The 16,021-nt window shown below is 40.2% G+C and overlaps 1 protein-coding gene across 2 annotated transcripts in view; it reads right to left on the reverse strand.

Moving 5' to 3' along the window:
- The window catches only part of SREBF2 (sterol regulatory element binding transcription factor 2), a 96,334-nt gene that overhangs the window by 34,740 nt on the left and 45,573 nt on the right, over positions 1 to 16,021 (reverse strand). The window lies entirely within an intron of this gene.

Here is a 16,021-nt window from a genome sequence, read left to right on the forward strand (position 1 = left end):
CACGTCATCTCCCCCACTGTAATATCCACGTCATCTCCCCCGCTGGGTATGGCAGAGTATTGGCTGGGTATGGCAGAGTATGGGAAGAGTATTGGCAGAGTATGGTTGGCTGTGACTGCAACTTTCACAGAGCAGCATTGTGGGCACTACAGGTCCAGCCCACAGCGCTGCTTCCATTCGATTTCTCCCCTCCACTATACCGATCTGTACACAGAGGGGAGAGAGGAACCGGTTTGTTTACAAGTGATTGCTCCATCATTTGACAGAGCGATCACATTGTAAACGGCCAATGGGTGCACAAAGATGGCCGCCGCTCCGGAGCTAGGCCGAAGCCACGTCCTTTCCTAAGGCCAAGGCAGATCGCGGGTGACCCGTTCAGATCACGGAACGGTGACGATCGGTTGCACCCCTGCTGGCTATGTACTTCTCTGAATGCCTGTGTCCTGCATGAGTACAGAACAGCTATAGGAAAGACGGAATGAAGTCACAGAAAGCGTGCAAGTAGGTGCAGGATTGTGGCATCAACACAGGTCATCACACTGAGTGCTTGAAGGATACAGCTACTCAATTAAAGTATGTGAACCCTTACCTTGTAAAACAACCCATTCAGTTTAAAATAGAAAAAGAAAGGCAAAACATGTGTTAAAATTATATATATATATATACATATATATATATATATATATATATATATATATATATATATATATATATATATATATATATATACACACACACACATATATATACACACACATCTACATACACATATACATACACACCTATATATAAAATACATACATACATACACAGCAGGTAAAAAAATAAGTATTTAACTTGTCACCATTTTTCTAGGTGAATGTATTTCTAAAGGTGCTATTCACAATTTTCACCACATGTTGTTAACAAGTATTGAACACAAAGAAAGGGAGGTACAAAAGGCATGGAAAGCCAAGACATTAGCTGTAATCTATCAGTAATTAAGAAGCAATCCTGCACCTTGTCAGTGCAAATTAATTACACTGCGGCAGGTTGGCTCGGCTGCGCAAATCGCCATAGGTGTACGTCAAGCTCGTAAACAGTGATTTGTGGGCGCGTGCGCTCACTCCCATTGGTCAGCGGGGGAGCCAATGAGCAAGTTCGGTGGACTCCAAGTCAGCCGGCCACCCACGATAGCTCCCCGCAGTGACAAAGCGGGGATCTGGCAGTGTAAGCAGTGCAAATCTCCATTCTGACAGGGGAGATCACACAGATCCGGTCTTCTGCTATGCAGGAAGACGGATCTGCATGTTGTCCCAGTGAGCCCTTCCCCCATACAGCTAGAACACACAGTGATGGAGCAGTGTTAACCCTTTGATTGCCCCTGATGGTAACGCCTTCCCTGCCAGTATCATTAGTACAATAACCGTGCATATTTATTAGTAATGTCACTGGTTCCCAAAAAAAAAAAAAAAGTGTCAAAAATGTCCGATCTGTCCCCCGCAATGTTGCAGTCCCGCTAAAAAGAAAGGGGGGGGAACACACTGAGCCCCGCCATTACTAGTAAAAAAGAAAATAAATAATAAAAATGCCATAAATATATCCCCTATTTTGTAGACACTAACTTTTGTGCAAACCAATCAATATACGCTTATTGGGATTTTTTTTTTTAGCAAAAATATATAGCACAATACAAAATTGGCCCAAACTCATTAATACGTTTGTTTTTTAATTCGTTTTTTTTTTTTTATAGCAGAAAGTAAAAAATGTGTTTTTTTTTCAAAATGGTCGCTATTTTTTTGTTTACAGCATAAAATAACTAAACACAGAGGTGATCAAATAGCATCAAAAGAAAGCTCTATTTCTGGGGAAAAAAGGACAATTTTGTTTAGGTACAGCATCACATGACTGCACAATTGTCAGTTAAAGCGACACAGTGCTGGATCGCAAAAATAGCCTGATCATTAAGAGGGTAAAACCTTCCAGGGGTGAAGTGGTTATTGGCTAGTTCAGTCTCATCTGATGACCTATAAAAAGGTGTCTTATTACCAAGGACTCACGCAAAAAAAATATCTCACAATGGGTAAAAGCAAAGGGCTCTCTCAAGACCTTTACAGCCTTATTGTTGCAAAACCTTCTTATGGCGCTGGTTACAGAATGTGTAAAAATATACTAAAGCGCTGATGTGAATAAATATTAAAATATGTGAGAAATAATTATTAAAAGATAACTAAATAATATAGCTGCAAATATATATATATATGTTTTAAATGAATAATTGCGCTAATATTAACCTAATATTGCACAGTGTACCACCAAATTAAGTGAATGTGAACATATAGTGAACCATACAAAATATAAGAAATATATGAAATTCCTTCTGTGTGATAAAGCAAACCTTTGCCACAAGTAAAAGAATATCACATTCCACTGTGTACAAGCCAAAGTCTCTACCAATAAATTCACATAAGTGGAACTAGATAATCAAGCCTATATTTCTTATATTTTGTATGGTTCACTATATGTTCATAATTATTCACTTAATTTGTTGGTACACTGTACAATATTAGTAGGTTAATATTAGCGCAATTATTCATTTAAAACATTGGTTACAGAATGATTTCTAAACTTACAAATGTTCCAGTGAGCACTGTTGGTGCCATAATCTGGAAGTGGAAAGAACTTAATTTCACCATAAACCGGCCACGACCAGGTGAGCCTCACAAGATTTCTGACAGAAGTGTGAAAAGAACTATCAGAAAAGTTGTCCACGAACCACTTGTAGAGAGCACTGGATCGCCATGGCTCACCATGCAAGACTCCATTGTGGAAGAAAAAGCATGTTGTCGCACGTTTAAAGTTTACTACACATTTATGTGAAATACTGGGACAATATAGTCTAGTCAGATGAGACCAAAATGGTACTCTTTGGATGACATAATACACACCATGTTTGGAGGTCAAATGGCACTGCACATCACCCCAAAAACACCATACCAACAGTGAAGTTTGCAGATGGGAATATCATGGTATGGGGCTGTTTTTCGGCATACGGTACTGGCAAACTTCATATAGTTGAAGGAAGGATGAATGGAAAAATGTACCAAGACATTTTTTATAAAAATCTGCTGCCATCTACCAGGATGATGAAGATGAAATGAGGATGGACATTTCAGCAAGACAATGATTCCAAACATAAAGCCAAGGAAACTCTCATTTGGTTTCAAAGAAAGAAAGAATGGCCCAGCCAAGCACCTGATTTGAATCCGATAGAAAATCTTTGGAAAGAACTAAAGATCTGGGTTAGTAGAAGAGTTCCACGAAACCTTCAATATTTGGAGACTGCGTGAAATTATGGGCCAAAATATCACCTGAGCAATGCATGTGATTTGTTTTTTCCCATACAGGAGGCATCTTGAAGCGGTCATTACCAACAAAGGATTTTGTAAAAAGTATTTAATACATTTCAGTTAGTGTGTTCAGTACTTTTTCCCAGTGTCACGGGCTGTTACCAACATGTGGTAACATTTTATTGTCAATAGAATCTTTAGAAATATATTTACCTAGAAAAATGGCGACATGTTCAATACTTAAGTTCAAAAAATCTGCACTGTGTATACAGAAACAAAATGGGCAGCTAATACATAAGCATTATAACCAACTTGAAAATCATATACAGTATCTCACAAAAGCGAGTACACCCCTCACAATTTTGCTAATATTTTAATATCTTTTCATGTGACAACACTGAAGAAATTACACTTTTATACAATGTAAAAGTAGTGGGTGAACAGCTTGTATAACAATGTGAATTTTCTGTCCCCTCAAAATATCTAAACAAACAGCTATTAATGACCAAACTGCTGGCACCAAAAGAGAGTACACCCCTAAGTGAAAATATCCAAATTGGGCCCAAAATTTCAATATTTTGTGTTGCCACCATTATTTATAATTAACCCTCTTGGGCATGGAGTTCACCAGAGCTTCAAATGGTTGCCACTGGAGTCCTCTTCCACTCCTCCATGATGACATCACAGAGCTGGTGGATGTTGGAGACTTTACGCTCCTCCACCTTCATTTGAGGATTCCCCACAGATGCTCAAGGGGGTTTAGGTCTGGAGACATGTTTGCCCCGTCCATCACCTTTACCCTCAGCTTCTTTAGCAAGGAAATGGTCAACTTGGGGGTGTGTTTGGGGTCATTATATTGGAATACTGCCCTGCAGCCCACTATCCGAAGGGAGGGGGATCATGCTCTGCTTCAGTGTGTCACAGTACATGTTGGCATTCATGGTTCCCTCAATGGACTGTAGGTCCCTAGTGCAAACAGCACTCATGCAGCCCCAAACTATGACGCTCCCACCATCATGCTTGACTGAAGGCAAGACACACTTGTCTTTGTACTCCTCACCTGGTTCCCGCCACACACACACTTGACACCATCTGAACCAAATAAGTTTATCTTGGTCTCATCATAAGTCTGCTTGTCTTCAGCAAACTGTTTGTGGGCTTTCTTGTGCATCATCTTTAGAAGAGGCTTCCTTCTAGTCTGCAATCACTGAGCAACAAATTATATCACCGGTGATGTATTTATCTTGCAAACCTGGCCTGTTGGTTGAGGACAGGAGTCGAGAACCACTGCCGTACAGCAACAATTCTTTTTTTCAGATCCTCAGAGAGTTCCTTGCAATGAGGCGCCATGCTGAACTTCCAGTGACCAGTATGAGAGAGTGAAAGTGATAAACACCAAATTTAACACAACTGCTCCCCATTCACACCTAAGAACTTGTAACACTAACGAGTCACATGACATCGGGAGGGAAAATGGCTAATTGGGCTCAAATTTGTTCATTTTGCCTTATGTTGCCAGCGGTTTAGACATTAATAGCTGTGTGTTGAGTTATTTTCAGGGAATAGCAAATTTACACGGTTATACAAGCTATACATTCACTACTTTACATTTATGCAAAGTGTAATTTCTTTAGTGTTGTCACATGAAAAGATATAATAAAAAATATTTACAAAAATGTGAGGGGTGTACACACTTTTGTGACATACTGCGTGAGAATATATCTATCTAAATTGGCACAGCAAGGCCATGCCACTGTGTGAAAAGGCAGTCTGGGCCAGGTTTTGTGGAAAACAAGCCAACTAATGGCACAGGTGTATGCTGGTCTTTAAGGAAAGACAGGATTAGAGATCAGGGTTCTACCAACTCAAAGAAGACAGTGTGTGAAGGAAGCTGTGGGCAGTGCTGGCATGCACCATACTGTCCAAATCAGGACAGACTAAGGCCCAAGCTGGACAGAGAGTCCAAGAGGAACAGAGCAGCTAGGGAGCAGTGGGGAAGAAACAATGCAGAGCTGAGGTAAAGCATCTGTGCACGAACACTGAAATGTGTCTGATGGTCAGGGGACCATACGGTACTGCTCAGAACAGTAAAAGATGCCACAAGAGAGCCAGGAGGCTCAGAGTTATGTTTCAATTGTATGGATGGTAAGAACCCCCTTCGTGGGACTGACTTTTAATAAACTAAAAAAAATAAAAAATAAAATAAAAAAAAGCCTGGAACTTCGCTTTAATAATGAGATTAGAAATGCAGCCTGTTAGGGCTGAAAACGCAAAACCATGTGTTGAGAGTTAAACGCTGCCAGCGCACGGTGATAAAAAATTGGGTATTGCAATGTAAAAGAAAAACTGACAAGTGTAACGTGGAAGATAATGTTGAGCCCCTTTGTCGATCTCTCTCTCTTTTCTTGGATGCAGTGCTACAAAGCACCAGCAAGTGAAGCATTTGATTGGGATGGCTTGGCCAAGAAGCTAAGGGCAATGCTGAAAGAAATTTCTGTAGGCAATAGTAAGGCGGACACCTGCTCTGCTTAACAGCCGATAGACAAGGGCGCATTGACTGCTGAAGTTAACCCCTTTAATGACAGAAGGTCCGAGTGAGCATGAATGAACAGCAGAAATTGTACCCACAGCGGATGAAGGAGTTGATGTTGTAGTGTGTCTTTTGATGACAGACCTGCTCAAAAAAAAAAAATGTTAGAATCATGAAGTGTACAGCCAGTGTACATCTTGCCATTCCCTCCTGAGCTGGATATTACAGGCTGTACCAGGCCAAAGTTGGCAAGAATGGAGTTGCAATGTGATGCAATGTTTTGTGATAATGCTTAGTTATCTCACAGTGTGCTGGGTTGCTTTCTACTGATTTTGTGTATGAGAAACACTATAGAGCACTGTTAGGTATGAGTTGAAGTACCAGAGGACACAGAAATGGTTAAAGAGACTAGTGTACAAAAATGTGTTGAAAAAGGTCAGTTGGTTGAAAAAAGGTCAGTTGGTAGAACAGTCGCTTGTGGACAACATTTTAGGAAGGTCTCATGGGGAGTAACCGCTTGCCTGTATGTCGTCCTTCCTCAGATATTGTCCTAGCAAATAATGGGACAAGAGTTCCTGATGTTGGTTTGGTTGCCAAGAAACCTGAAAGACAGATGGTAATGACTGAGGTTAATAAACGTAGCAATAGGGGTGGTAGAGAGAGCAGTGGGACCACAGGGGTCATAAAGTGTTTGTGGAAATATACCAAGAAAAATGAATTGGGCCCATGTGGCCAATGGCTGGCAGAGAGGTGTCTCCAAATCGGGTCGAAATAAGGGGGCTGGAGGGGGATATGTGGCATGGCGAGGCCATGCCACTGCATGATAAGGCAGTCTGGGCCAGGATTTGGGGAAAACAAGCCCACTAATGACACAGGTGTGTGCTGTTCTTTTAGGAAAGACAGGATTAGAGATCAGGGCCCCACCCACTTGTGGAAGTCAGTGTGTGAAAGAAGCCAGGAGAGGTGCTGCCAGGCACCATACTGACCAGGTCAGGACAAACTAAGGCCCGAGCTGGTGAGAGAGAGAGCGAGAGAGAGAGTCCAGGAGGGACAGAAGAGCTAGAGAGCTGCGGGGAAGGCAAGACACAGAGCTGAGGTACAGCATCTGTGCACGAACACTGGGATGTGTTTGATGATCAGAAGGACCATGCAGTACTACTCGGAGTAGTAAAGCTGCCAGGAGGCTGAATGTTATGTTTGTATTGATGGTGAGAACCCCCTGCATGAGAAGAAAACCTGTATGAATTTTGACTTTATTTTAAATAAAAGTGGGCAGAAAATTCCTGAAAACTATATCTGGGGTATCATTGAACTAGGAAACCCCGATGTGCCCATTCCCCGTGGCTTTCTCCTGCTCTGTTATCAGCCTGACAAGTTCTCTGACACAGGAGATAAAAGCAGCAAAATGAAATTTGTGTCCTGGGAGGTTGCTATAAATAGATTAGCAGACAGCTTGCCTTCTCACAGCAGAGATCTACACATTACTTCCTTCCTTTGCTAATGTGGAGTGGGGGTGTGTGCCTTTCCTTCAATCAGCTGTCTTGGCTGTACACCAATAATCCGTTCACAGTGTTGTTCTAAAGGATATACAAAGCTGAAGACCACAGATATGCATGCAAAACTTATGTAGAGAGATTGGTTTCATCTCTGTATATCATCTGAGGTTGTGCACTTCACTGGGTATATGTGAAGTTTTACATCCACTTTAAGCCTTGCACACAAACGGGACGAAAATAGTCAGAAATTGTCTAGCCTGTTTATACAGCTGTCTCTTCTAATGAAGTCATTCTCAGGACTGGCTTCTGTAGAATGGGCAAAACCAGCCTTAATCCTCAGGCTCTTGTCTGCCTCCTCCAGACAGTTTACTCACACAAACTCTTTTCACTAGGATTGAGGGGAGAGAGAATTAAAATATAATGGGGCAGTCAAGTCAGACAGGGGGCAGACAACAATGGAGGGTGGAATAGGGAAAGTTGGAGGAAGGAGGAAGGGCTATGGCAGGTCATAACAAGATTGCCATGTTACAAACAAACACAGATTATTTTTTCACCATCTGTGTCCCATTGCAGAGATTTCCCTTCACTTCCTGTCCCATAGCCAAAATAGGAAGCGAGAGGAAATCCCTGCAAATTAAGGGAATTCCTTGGGTATCCCCAGGTCATCAGAACTAGTGTCACCATTGGAAGATTTCCCCACAATTATTTTTCTGGGGACAATTCAAAATTTGGGATTTTCTTTTACATTCATTTTTAATAATAATGGTAAACAGGACAAAGAGGCGAATCTCCTTAAACAGAGGCACAGACAGCAATAAAAACTATATACAGAAAGAATTATAAAAAAAAAAAAAAGTCAATACTAGCTGCCAGCACAATAGAAATTATGTGATATATTAAAACAATTGTCACTTTAAATATTTCTCAACACTATATGGACTTTTTCACGTATTTATTGTTTGGTTAATTTTCACTATATGAACTTGAATTTATATTTACTGAAGCTACTGTTGATTCAAGTGTTCACTTTATGCATTTTATGAAGCACGCTTAATTTAGTTGATTTGTTTTGATCAAGAAATGCATTTGGTTACACCATCACTTCCACGGTGGATTTAGGAGATTGATTTTTTTACTGATTGCGATTTACTCACTTTCAGAAGCGCCGCACTTTATTATTTTAGCAATAAAAACCGATAGGGTTTCTAATCCTTCTCCAAGTTTTGCCTTTAGTTGTACTTTAAGCACTTAAGGAGCCAGCCTCTGAGATTTGTTGTTTACAAGTTAAAAACAGATTTTTTGCTAGAAAATTACTTAGAACCTCTAAACATTATACATTTTTTTTTCTATCACCCTAGAGAATAAAATGGCGGTCGTTGCAATACTTTCTGTTGCACCGCATTTGTGCAGCGGTTTTACAAGCACACTTTTTTTTTGGAAAAAAATACACTTTTTTGAATTAAAAAAATAAGACAACAGTAAAATTAGCCCAAATTGATACCCAACATGCTTGAAAATTGCGCCCACTCGTGGAATGGCGACAAATTTTTACCCTTAGAAATCTGCATAGGCAATGTTTAAAATTCGACAGGTTGCACGTTTTGAGTTACAGAGCTACCGATCGTGGCGCTACTCACGTAGGCATTCGCTTCGGCATCGCAAGCTCAGCGGGACAGGGCAAATGTAAACATTTTTTTTCCTTATTTAATTTTACTTTTTATTTTTTCACTGTACTTTTTACAAAAAAAAATTAAAAATTGTGTCACTTTTATTCCTATTACAAGGAAGTTAAACATCTCTTGTAATAGAAAAAAAAAGCATGACAGGACCTCTTAAATATGAGATCAGGGGTCAAAAAGACCTCAGATCTCAAATTTACACTAAAATGCATTTTTTTTTTTAAAGCCCTTTAAGAGCTATGGGTGAAAGTGATGCTTTGACGTCGCTTCCGCCCTACAATGGTAGGGAGACGTGTGGGGGCCATCTTCCCCTCGTCTCCATACCCAGCCAGCCGAAGGACCCCATCGCCTAAGCCGCTGCTCTGATAAGTGGCGGAGGGCCTTCTCCAGCAGCCGATAAAAGTGATCTCGTGGCGAAGAGACCACTATTATCGGAGACCAAGCTAGCTGCTGCCATAACAAAGATATTCCTCTTCAAATTTAGGACGTATATCGGCGTGCGGCAGTCCGGAAGTGGTTACCTTTTTTTTTTTTTTTTTTTTTAACGTGCTTCCCAGATCCAGTTCCTTGCCCAGACAAAAAGGTCTGCGATGGCTGGAACAGTGATAATGGGGGATTTTAAGCTCCCTAAAATTTACTGGCATAATGGCACTGCTGGAACAGTAACATTTTTACATCTATTACAACAGAATTTCACGGTGCAGTTCATAGATGCCCCAACTAGAAATGATGCACTGCTGGACCTGGTAATCTCAAACCATGCGGAGTTTATTACTGATGTTCATATAAAGGAACATCTGGATAGCAGTGACAATAACATGAGTTAATTTACTGTAAGCGAGAAACACATACTGGAAAGATAAAACGCTTATTTTAGAGAGCAAATTTTCCAAGGCTCATGCCTCATCAGTGCCAACTATCTGACAGTGCCAGCATCTGCCTATCAGTGTCGCCTCATCAGTACCCTTCAGTGAAGGAGAAAAATTACTTACAAAATTTTATAAAATCGAAACTAAGAAAAACTTATTTTGTTTTTTACATTTTTGTATTTTTTTGTTCGTTTAGCAAAAAGTAAAAATCCCAGTGGTGATTAAATCCAAAAATGTGCAGCACTAAAAAAAAAAAAAAAAAAAAAAAAAAAAAAGATAAATATATATAAATCAGCTCACAAGGTTCTACACATATTCAGTGGTGATTAAATACCAGCAAAAGAAAGCTCGGTCTCAAAAATGATAAAACTTTTGTTTGGGTACAGCATTGTATGACTGATCGCACAATTGACATTCAAAGCACGTCAGCACTAAAAACTGAACATTGGCCTGGACAGTAGGCAAGTGTTTAAAAAAACGCATTTACTATTTTCTTTTTGGAGCCTGGAAAGCATTGCACCAGCGATCAGCAGATGTAAAAAAATAAAAGAATAAATAAGGGGGATTTTTTTTTTTTTAACCACTTCAATACAGGGCACTTTCGCCCCTTTCCTTCCCAGACCAATTTTCAGCGATCGTGGACTTTCAATAAGAATTGCGCGGTCATGCAACACTGTACCCAAATTAAATTTTTATCATTTTGTCCACACAAATAGAGCTTTCTTTTGGTGGCATTTACTCACAAATAAGTTTTTTTTTTTTTTTGCAATAAGCGGAAATTAAAAAAAAAAATTAAAATATATATCACACAATATTTTCTACTTGGTTTTAAGAAATCCAATAAAATATAATTTTGTCATGAATTTAAGCCAAAATGTGATCTGCTACATGTCTTTGGTAAAAAAAAATCCTGTCAAGTATATAATAATTGGTTTGTGTGATCACAGACATATGTACGTAGATGATCATGTACAGATGTGCGCAAATGATCACAGACATATGCGTGCAGATGATCATTGGGACAGGATTTTACTGATACATATGTGGGGGGCAGGTGTTGTTACTGTGTGGCGACAGTGTTTTGGGGACACTGGGACGGTGATCAGGGTGTTAAAAAAATAAAAATAACAGCTCATACTCGTTGATCAGCGGGCTGGCTTCAGCGATCCACTTTCCTCTCCGCACTGACAACTTCCGTGTGAGGAGAGGAGAGCCGATCGCCTAACAACTGACTCTCTATTTACATCACATGACAGCTGTGATTGGACACAACCGTCATGTGATCAGGAGGGCCAATCACAGAACCTTCCTGCCGAATTGGAGATGCACCGTGTCCGGGTGACATAAGCTCATCGGGACCGCGCTGCTGCACAGGCACACGCACGAAGGAAGGAAGAAGTGCCCACCCTGCCGTATATGTGCAGTGGCCGGGTGGGAGGTGGTTAAAGTGTCCCATCCCTCCATGCTTGTACACAGAAGCAAACTCATATGCAAGTTGCGCCAGCAAATATAAATAGTGTTTAATCTACACATGTGAGGTATTGCTGCGATCGTTGGATCAAGATCAATTCTAGCACTAGATTTCCTCTGTAACTGGTAACCGTTAAACATTTAAAGCATCGCCTATGGAGGATTTTAAGTTGGTCATAGTTTGTCACCGTTCCACGAGTGTGCGCAATTTTAAAGCATGACATGTTGGGTATCCATTTACTCAGCGTAACATCATCTTTCACATTATACAAAAACATTGGGCTAACTTTACGGTTTTGTTTTGTTTTTTTAATTAATGAAAAAGTGTATTTCTTCCAAAAAAAAATGCCATTTGAGTGACCGCTGCGCAAATAAAGCGCGACATAAAATATAACGATCGCCATTTTATTCTCTAGGGTCTAAGCTTAAACAAACACACACATTATAATATATGTGTGTGTGTGTGTGTGTGTGTGTGTGTGTGTGTGTGTGTGTGTACACACACAGTTTACATACCCTGGCGGAATTTATGATTTCTTGGTCATTTTTCAGAGACTATGAATGATAACACAGTAACTTTTTTCACTCATGATTATTATTATTATTTTTTTGTGTGTTTAGCTGAAGCCATTTATCATCAAGCAAGTGTGTTTACTCTTTTTAAATTATAATGACAACAGAAACTAGCCAAATGACCCTGATCAAAAAAGTTTACATACCCCAGTTCTTTATAACGTTTCTTGCCCCCTTTAATATCGGTGACAGCTTGAAGTCTTTTGTGGCATTTGTGGACGAGGCTCTTTATCTTCTCAGATAGTAAAGCTGCCCATTCCTCTTGGCAAAAAGCCTCCAGTTCCTCTATATTGTTGGGTTGTCTTGCATGAACTGCACGTTTGAGATCTCCCCAGAGTGGCTCAATGATATTGAGGTCAGGAGACTGAGATGGCCACTCCAGAAGCTTCACTTTATTCTGCTGCCAATGACAGCTCAACTTGGCCTTGTGTTTTGGATCATTGTCATGTTGGAATGTCCAAGTACGTCCCATTCACAGCTTCCTGGCTGATGAAACGTTCCTCCAGTATTTTTTGGAAATATACTGCATTCATCTTGTAATAAATTTTGACCAAATTTCCTGTGCCTTTGCAGTTCACACATCCCCAAAACATCAGCAATCCACCTCCGTGTTTCACAGTAGGAATGGTGTACCTTTCATCATAGGCCTTGTTGACTCCTTTCCAAATATAGAATTTATGGTTGTGGCCAAAAAGCTAAATTTTGGTCTCATCACTCCAAATGACTGTGCCAGAAGGTTTGAGGCTCGTCTCTGTGCTGTTTGGCATATTGTAAGTGGGATACTTTGTGGAATTTGTCTATTACTGGCTTTCTTCTGGCGACTCGACCATGTAGCCCATCTTTCTTCAAGTGCCTCCTTATTGTGCATCTTGAAACAGCCACACCACATGTTTTCAGAGATTCCTGTATCTCACCTGAAGTTATTTGTGGGTTTTTCTTTGCATCCTGAACAATTTTCCTGGCCGCTGTGGCTGAAATTTTAGTTAGTCTATCTGACCATGGATTGGTTTCAACAGAACCCCTCGTTTTCCACTTTTTTATTAGAGTTTGAATATCGCTGCTTGGCATTCTCAGTTTCTTGAATATAACTCAACTAACTTTTCCCCAAGATCCTTTGTCAATTCTTTTGCTTTCCCCATGACTCAGAATCCAGAAACGTCAGTGCAGCACTGGATGTTAGATGTAAGGGTCTGTCAGGAATCCAAAATATCACTAATCTTTTATACAAACACACTAATTACAAGCAAACAGATCACAGATGAGGATGGTTACCTTTTTAATAGCCGTTCAAACCCCTTTGTGTCAACTTGTGTGCATGTTATCAGGTCAAAATCACCAGGGTATGTAAACTTTTGATCAGGGTCATTTGGGCAGTTTGTGTTGTCATTATGATTTAAAGAGAGTAAACATAGTTGATTGATAATAAATGGCTTCAGCGCAGACCCCCCCCCCATCAGGAGAGCAGCAGTTTGGGGGTAGCAAAACCCCATAGTCAAGACATGTTTTTATAAACAGACACACACCCCCGAGGGGTGTACAGCAGGAGTTATACACTGTCATGGTTGGTGTGTGTAGCGCCTGCCAAGCATGACCCATTCAAGTGAATGAGGCCACTCTGCAAGTGGCATGCAACCTTGTGCAGTACAGAAAATAAGGGGTTACAGCAGGCTGTATTGTGTTGCTTTCACACCACCTGCTTTACACAGAAGCATGCAGTTGAGGGGCACTTACAGAGTGGCCCCATTTACTTGAATGGGTCACAATTGACACATGGTAGCATCCACCAAAAAGAACAAGGGGCTTAATTCCTGCTGCAGCACATGTACACGTTTGGCTGCTGCCCCAGCAACTAAAGGGGGTGGGATTTGGGAATAAAACCATGACACAACTGCAGGGTACAACCCCAAACTTTACGTGTGAACAAGCCCTAAGGGTACCGCTGCTGAATGCAATTCAGGGCTCATTAACAAGTGCAGCAGGCACTGCTGCTCCTCTGAAAAGCGATCAGTGTTTGAAGTGGTGAGGAGGCAAAATGTTGCCTCTTCACAATCGGATTTAAACCCATGATTGCCGTGCAATGCACAAGAATGCACAAATTGGATGTTTAAATCAGGTGTGAGGAGGCGACATTGTGCCCGGTGATCTTTGACTTGGCACCTATTTAGGTTGCCTACCCCTGCTCTAGAGGAGAAACAAGGTTTTATAGAACCTCTGGTTGACAAAGGGCAGATCTAAACTGACCTCTACATGAAATGGCAGGCTGACACACCAGTTTTCCTTTACAGCTTTGTGTGCAATAGCAACAATCTGGCAAGCATATTTTTTATTCTTGAAGCTTACTGCAATATATAGAACTGTAGAGATTTTAATGTGGAGGAGGATATCATGAAAAAATAATCTTTCATCCTATTATACCAGATAAGATGGCGCAAAAAAATGTTTACATTATAAAAAGGGAAATATCTTATCAGGATCTCCTTTATCTAAGCTTTCTACTTACTTCCATTACTGCAGTAGGGTGCAGCAAACAGTAGAGCGGCACATGGCCACATGCAAGGCACCCTGACCTACAACATTATGATAATGTTTCAAGAGAATTCCATCAATCATTACTTTCCATTACTAGAACTTGCTAACTAGGGCCTTTTCCCTAAATATTTGTACACCAAGGAGCAGCAGTACCAAGAAAAGGTTTTGCTCTTCAGTAAGATAGATTATAACAGCCTGTACACTAGGTCCACCTACATTAGTTCCTTGTAATTATTGGTAATAGGAGTAGAAAAAACAAAAACAAACAATCAACAAAAATCTATACAGTGGCATAGTCCTAACTAACTTCTAGTCCTACTATTTTTCTAATGCTGTATTAAAATAAGAGCATCCTCATGCAGTAAGTCTATTGATCTGGTGTTATTAAAAAAGGTTTATTTTCTGTTTTGATGATCTGCCCCTGCAATAGTTTTCTTTTATATTATGCTCTATATTAGCTAGATATCCTCGGTTATTAATGTAGCATTAGTTCTGCAAAAGATAAAATACCATGGATGTTACAATACCCTACAGACTGTGTAAACATTTTTATTTCCATAAAGTACATTACTTTTGTGAAAGGTAAGGCATAAGGCACTTTTTACCATTTTAAGCATGACTATTATACACATACAATCACAAAAATAATGATAATAAAACACAAATTGGATATAAAGACAAAAAATGTATCAACAATTGAAAAAACAAAAAATGATGTCCACCAATGCAAGGAGAAAATGTGTACAAAACAAGGGGGGAAAGGATCGAGTCAAAAAGTACTGATGTAAATGTACACCATCAGTAAGTTGACATTACTGAGGCATCAATGGAAACATGACAGAAAGGAGAACCACCACCAACCGTGTGAAGGCTTACCGGAAATAGTAGACTTAAAGGGGCATATACAGTCAGGTCCATAAATATTGGGACATTGACACAATTCTAATTTTTTTGGCTCTATACACCACCACAATGGAACGGACATGAAACAAACAAGATGTGCTTTAACTGCAGACTCAACTTTAATTTGAGGGTATTTACATCCATATCAGGTGAACGGTGTAGGCATTACAACGGTTTGTATATGTGCCTCCCAATTTTTAAGGGACCAAAAGTAATGGGACAATTGGCTGCTCAGCTGTTCCATGGCCAGGTGTGTGTTATTAACTCATTATCCCATTTACAAGGAGCAGATAAAAGAGTTAATTGCAAGTGTGCTATTTGCATTTGGAATAAGTTGCTGTCAACTCGCAATATGAGATCCAAAGAGCTGTCATTATCAGTGAAGCAATCCATCATTAGGCTGAAAAAACAAAACAAGCCCATCAGAGAGATAGCAAAAACATTAGGTGTGGCCAAATCAACTGTTTGGAACATCTTTAAAAAGAACGAACGGTGAGCTCAGCAACACCAAAAGACCCAGAAGACCACGGAAAACTGAATCTTTCCCTGGTGAAGAAAACACCCTTCACAACAGTTGGCCAGATCAAGAACACTCACCAGGAGGTAGGTGTACTATGATCACAGATCCGAGTGTGAACAGCAC

Source organism: Lithobates pipiens, unplaced genomic scaffold (assembly GCF_037356315.1).
Source record: "Lithobates pipiens isolate NorthernLeopardFrog02 unplaced genomic scaffold, aLitPip1_a1.2 Scaffold_23, whole genome shotgun sequence".
NCBI lineage: Eukaryota > Metazoa > Chordata > Amphibia > Anura > Ranidae > Lithobates > Lithobates pipiens.